The following is a 6,867-nucleotide window of genomic DNA, read 5'->3' on the forward strand; positions in this document are numbered from 1 at the left end:
GAATAGGTTAAATAAAAGGCGTGAGGACAATGTAAAAAAGGAAGAAAATGAGTGTGGACAATGTAAAATAGAAATAAAAGAAATGCATACGTTAGATATGTTAAATGAAAGAAATAAAATAAATGTTAGATATGTCCCAATTCCTCCATTAGTTGGCTAATTAGTGTTTATACTAAAAAGCAACTTGAAAAGCATATACTAAAAACTTTGAAACAGATCGTCTATCACAAAATAGGAATTGCCTTCATTTATCAATGATGTTAACATCAATGAAAGCTTTGTTGGGAAATTCTTTGTAGCCACTAACGGCTTTGTACTTCTTAGCTCTTCCTGCCATTGTTCCCTTTTGAATTTTGGATATATAGAGTGGCACTTATGCCATTCTCTCCAAATTTAAATTCAAATTCAAATTCATATTGATATTTTTAATTTCAATTTGTATTTCAAATTGAAATTATTCTGTTTGAAATTGTATTTCAAAACCAGAATTCTAGTTTTCAAATTTTGCTTTCAAGTTAAACTTCAATCTCAAATTTGATTTTCATGATTGAATGGCAAATTTAGAGATTGAAATTCTAATTTTAAATGGAGAATGGCACTGGTGCCATTCTCCATGACCTCATAAGAAGTCCTTGAGAGTGGCACTAGTGCCAATATGCCATTCTCTACAAATTTAAATTCAAATTCAAATTCATATTGATATTTTTCTTCAAAAGTTACAACTGGATGTACCAAACTCTCATAATATTTATAAAGGTGTTGATGACAAATACCAAAAGTTACAATAAGCCTCTCACTGGAAGGAAAATCTATTTTCTCTTGATATCCTAGATTCAACCCATTCAAGGGCTAAGTTCATTTCATCATCATCGATGTAGTTAAAACTATAGAAGAGAAGTAAGGAATTATGAATTTTCTCATGTACAACACTTTGTTTATTCCGAATGGCTTGCGCTTCCTAGGGTGGAAATCTTCCATGACGAGCCACACATGAAGATATCTCACTTAGAAAGCTTGTTAGCTCTCTCCTATATCAATGTAATCTATCTATTTTGCTAGTAGCCATACTTATTTTTCCTCTCTCCTCCTTCTCTAAGCTCTTCAGACAAGCAAGCTCATCCTTCTCGTACTGGGTTAATGGAGCTAGATGTCTCTTTCTCTCCTCTCTCTTCCCTTGGTTCTCAACAATCCATTCTTTGCTAGTGCTAATGGCTTGCTCGACGGAATCAATGACTTCAAAAAGATCCATGGAAACGAGAGGAGGAAGGTAACGAGAGCAAGCAAGGTAACGAGAGCAAAGTGGAAGAAGTGTTTTTGTTATAAGGCCGTGGGCAATATGGAAGGAGTAAGCTTGAGGAGAGGAGTAAGGTAATGAGAGCAAAGTGAAAAATATAATGGTGGCAGGAAGTGAACTAAGTTAGTCTATTAGTTAAAAACAAGCTAAATTTACAAAATCATTGAAACCATTCTGATCTTATAATTTGTGGACGGTTAGCTTCTTAGGAGGGGAAAACTGAACTAAGAACCAGTTTTTATAAAGATAATGGAGGTGAGAAAGAGAGAGAGAGAGAGAGAGAGAGAGAGATAAAGTTCACTTAACTTTACTTTTTTTTTTGGGTTTTTTTTCTTGCAGGTGCTTTGTTGTATCATTGGATTCGTGCTTGCTCTGATTCATGGTTAAAATTGAAGCTTCAACAAGGCAAGGAAACTCCACCATTGCTTGATGCTGCAAAGGGGTATCTAAGGTGGATTATGGGACAAAGTGAAGGTTCAAGTCATGGACCAAATTCCACCCGGCCTTGGAGGTTCTACACAATCAACTCAAACATGGAGGGAATGGAATTTATACATAATGTGTACCAAGAGCCAATGGCAATAGGGGTTGCTTTTTTGGATGTAATGTATGGACCAAGCAGAAGTAGAAATTGGAACGAGGATCACTTTGAGTGTTTGTTGAAAAGCTTGATGACAATTGCTTCTCCCCCAGTGTAATTCCTTCTTGTGGTGTTCTTGACCATGGATCATGTATCATGTTTGAAGAATGTATTAAATAAGACATGCGGACAACATAAAATACACTTTGGTTGCCTTAATTTTGAAACTGCAAATATATTTGTCACTGGATCTATGGATGACTTAATTGCCTGTGTACCGGTAAGCAAGGAAAAGCATTTCAACGATATTGAGTGCTATACCAATGCACAATGTAAGCCATCAATATATGTTGCAGATGAAAAATATGAAAAATCAAGTGGTGCAGAAGAATCAGGTGACAAGGATGATGATGACAAGGATGATGATGATGAATTTGACATTGAATTGTCCTTGAAAAGAAAACTTTCAAGTATCATGAAAGACATGATCATGGGTTTCTGTCGAGAAGATGAGTATGTATTGGACTTGTTCTCTGAGGGGCTTGCTGCAATAGAGTCTCTTTCTTGTAAGAGGCGTGTTGTTTCAGTTGAGACTTATGAGGATTTGGCAAAGGTGGAAAGTATTTGTTGCACGTATGCTTACAGTAATCATGAAATTTGACAATGGGTTGGCTTGCAAGAACCAATATTGGCAATAGAGGGGGTACCAAAAGAAGATGATACAACTGAAGGGGGAGGGGATAAAGAAATTGATACCATACCGAAGAGCTTCAACCCTTCAATGAAGAGCAATGTGAGCATTTACAAAAACACGCTTCAAAGTTTTGGGAAACAGAACAGGAAGCAACAGGTCCTTGAAATTGTCCTTTTATATGGTGCTCATGTTTTCCATATGTTATCTTGCTATATTCTCCATATGATGTATTAATTTCGTTCCAAGGATCTTTTAATATTACTTGGAAATTTCTTCTATCTCATTGCCATAATTCAAACATGAACATATGTATTCTTGAATATGTTTCGTAATGAATCAATTAGTGTAAATTGTTGTTTCTATCCTTATTCACTTCATATGAATGCTCAAATATGTTTTGGCCGCTTGGCCAAATCTTTTCTTAGTGGGAACACTTTGGCAATGCTAGATGGTGTTGGACTCCACTCTATCTATTATGCAAAGGTTTTTGGCATTGTAAGGATATGTAGTTTTGGGGACTAAAATAACTTGAAAGGGTATAGATTCAACAACTTTAAGGGGTATACTATGCATATGAACATGAATGCTTTCTTTTCTTTAGTAATCCAATTTTGTTTTGAAAAAGAAAAACATGAATGCTTTCACTCAAACAAATTTCATTGAGAGCACACAACCTAAAGTTTGACAATTTGGTTTTCCAACTCAATCTTCAATTTGTTTCTACTCATGAATTTCATTTCCTTGTTTATCAACAGATCTTGGCCATCTCAATTTCACATCGCTAGAAGCATTGCCTGTATATGTGACACCTGATCCAATGATTCGTTATGTGCCTAATTTGAACATTAGCGTGCAAGTTCCAAGCTCAACATGGTTGATTGAAAATGTTGAGGATGCAATGTCTAGAGTTAATGTTCCATTGACAAATGTGGATGCAAGCTTAGAAGGTAAAGGAGAAGATGCAATGTCATTGTATGAAGCTAAGGTGCACGAAGAAATCTTAGAAGATAAAGGAGAAGACATAATGTCACCCTCAGAAATAATGTCAAAAGAGGTGATAACAAAAATAAGACTAGCATTGATAATAGATTTGAAAGGGTTATTGCTTAAGCATTGTTTTTCAAAGTCAAAAAAACATATTAGCTTGCACAATGGGAAGCATTGGCTTGTTCTCCATCCTAAGTGTTTAGAGTTTCTACAATGGTTGCTCGATCACTGCCATGTTGGCATTTGGTCCACTGGAGGAGAAAAGGGCATGGTGCAACACATGCTGGACACTTTGGAGCATCATGTTAACAGAAAGTTACATTTCTTCATGGTTTGGGGTGTGATGGCATGCCACAAGCATACAAAAAGTAGAATCATTCGACCAGATAGGATGAATGTGGAAGCGGAGTTTAAACCATTAATGAGAGTGTGGTGTTGTTTCAAAGAGGAATGCAAACCAGCAAGAACAATGTTCATTGATGTTTCGACTTTAATCCAGTAGAAAATTGCATTTTACCTATAAAATTTGATATAGATTGTGGTGATTCTATTTTGCTTCATGAGTTATTGCCGTACCTATAGATGCTAGATGATGCAGTAGATGTGCGTAGTGCCATCTCTTCTAACAGATTTGGTCAAGCTCCAATTGTCAAAGGGCATGATATGTTCTATTATTTTCAACCAGTGATCCTTGAATTCAAAGAAAAAAACAAAGAAGTGCTCAAAAGTATGAATGTCGAATCTCATATGTCTACTTGTAGTTCAAAAAAAGACATAGAGAAAGGTATTGCTTCACCTATAACCAAAACTGGAGTGAGAGACTTGTTTCAAACTATCTTCATTCCACATCATTTTCCATCCACTTTGTGTTCCCATGTTTGTATTCCACAAGAAAAAATCTCTAAGAGAAAACTATTATCCAAGATCTGTTTGTCCCTCTTCTCTCTTATTTTGTTGTCACTTCCATTACAATTTTATTCTACATATCTAAGAGGACAAGGGTGCGATCTATCTCTATTTGAAAGGAGAAAGAAGAACACAATAGATTATCCACATAAAGAACTAGTACTGATTTTCATCTCTTCTATATCATGTTGGTGTATATAGAATCACACAAGAGGACTTGTCCTACTACAAGAAAAATCCTACATTGGGCATATTACAATTGGTGGAATTTTAGAAGAGTGTTCAGACAATCAATTAATAGAGACGTACTGGTATATTTGTTGATTTGGGCTACATGAAGCCTGATGTCAATCTGTACCTACAATTATAGACACTCTCATCTAACTATTGAGATGAGTTCTAACCTTATCCTTGTGAAGAAAAAATAGATTGAACCTTAGATATACCAATTCTATGTCAAATAGTAGACATTGGAGCACCTACTATAGAGGATGAAATAGAGGGCTACAAAGTGAGAGAAGTGCTTATAAATGGAGACTTGGGATCAATATAATGACTTATGAGATGGGGTAGACTTTTTTTCATTTTCTTGGAGGATCAAAGCAAATCAGTTGATATCATTCAAGCAATGAGGACCATGTAGAAGGACTCTCCTTCCTCATGGATTATGTGGTGCTCTGCTTATTAGTGGTAGCTAATGCATACCACTTGCTACTAGTTAGGCCATGGCTAGCTATATCCCAAGCAATCTATGATTGGGGCATGTGCATATTACAATTTTAAGGTAATTAATTTAAAAGGAATGGTTTTATGTATGGAAAGGCATTTCCATTGGCCAAGCTATTGTGAAGTTCACATAGGCTTTATGAGGGTGAGGGGTCTTTTTTCCAGCTTAAACAAGCTTCGGTGATAGAGCCAATTTAGTCCTCATGATTGGGAAATGGAATTTCATGTACCACCATTAAGAGGCAGGCCTTAGGTATAGTGTTGTTAGTATAGAAGTGTAGACACTACCTCTTAGCCAACCCTTTTTTGTTTTATGTTGACCACAAAGGAATTTATTTAATCTTGAATACAGAGTTGTCATGAAGGATTACATGGCGGGCTCTTAAAGTACAAGAATTCTCATTTTAGGTGGTACCCAAGAAAGGGAAGGATCAATAACTAGAACCCACTTGTCTTAGAGATGACAAGGGTGTGATTGATGACTTCCATGATGCATCTCTATTTCTAGAAGATGCAATACGTAAGGGGTACTTTTTAATTACAAAATAATTGAGTCAAAGACACATACCTAAAGGTTTGATACTAACCTTGAATGTGCAAGGTTAGTTAAGGAGTCTACATTATGCATCATGATTGGGGATACATTATGCAAGTTATGCCAAGATCTATCTCTAAACCATGTAGATCTGCGTAGTTGGTAAATCTAACTAGGGTGTTGTTCAATACCCATGTTAATGTAGCTCATGTGAAGAGGCAAGTCTCCATTAATGGGGTATGCTAAATTCTCGCTAAATTATGCAGATGCTACAACAGTTAGTTTGGTTCCATTTGAGTTTTTCACATGTACCAACATAGTTGGTATTTTCATTATTTATTTATGGGCACTATGGCATCAATTTCTATGGTTCATTTTAATTATGGTGAATTATGTAGATGTGAGGATTAGTCTAAGTGCTATGGCTCCATCTAAGTTTTTCACATGTGCTAGCAAGGGTTGCAATTGGCATTTATTTATGGGCATTATGGTACCAAATTAGTATGGTTCATCTGATGTAGTATGCCATTGATTATCAAAATTAAAAGTAAGTGAAGGGGATGACAATGAGCTAGTGATGGTAACATCAGCTAATGAGATTGAGGGTTGAGGATGAGATGATAGAGGCCATGTGTATTTATTTGTTCTTAAATGGATCGCATGACTCATGAGGCCCTAGCCTTGCCTAAAGGGGTTACTAGGACACACTCATGGATTGAGATATTGTGCACTATGGCATTAATTTCTATGGTTCATTTGAGTTATGGTGAATTATTTAGATGCTAGGGTTAGTCTAAGTGTTATGGCTCCATCAAAGTTTTTCACATGTGCCAGCAAGGGTTGCAATTTGCATTTATTTATGGGCACTATGGAATCCATTTCTATGGTTCATCTGATGTGGTATGGCATTGATTATAAAAATTAAAAGTAAGTGAAGGGGATGACAATCAGCTAGCGATGGTAACATCATCTAATGAGAGGTTTTCTCCTATATATTGAGGGTTGAGGATGAGATGAGAAAGGTCATATGTATTTAGATGTTCTTAAATGGATCACATGACTCATGTCCTAGCCTGCTTAAAGGGGTTACTAGGACACACTCATGGATTGAGGGCTACTCACACAGTGGGCACATTACATATGAT

This window comes from Dipteris shenzhenensis, chromosome 6, assembly GCF_047967505.1.
Source record: "Dipteris shenzhenensis isolate YYH24624 ecotype China chromosome 6, Dip_SZ_1.0, whole genome shotgun sequence".
NCBI lineage: Eukaryota > Viridiplantae > Streptophyta > Polypodiopsida > Gleicheniales > Dipteridaceae > Dipteris > Dipteris shenzhenensis.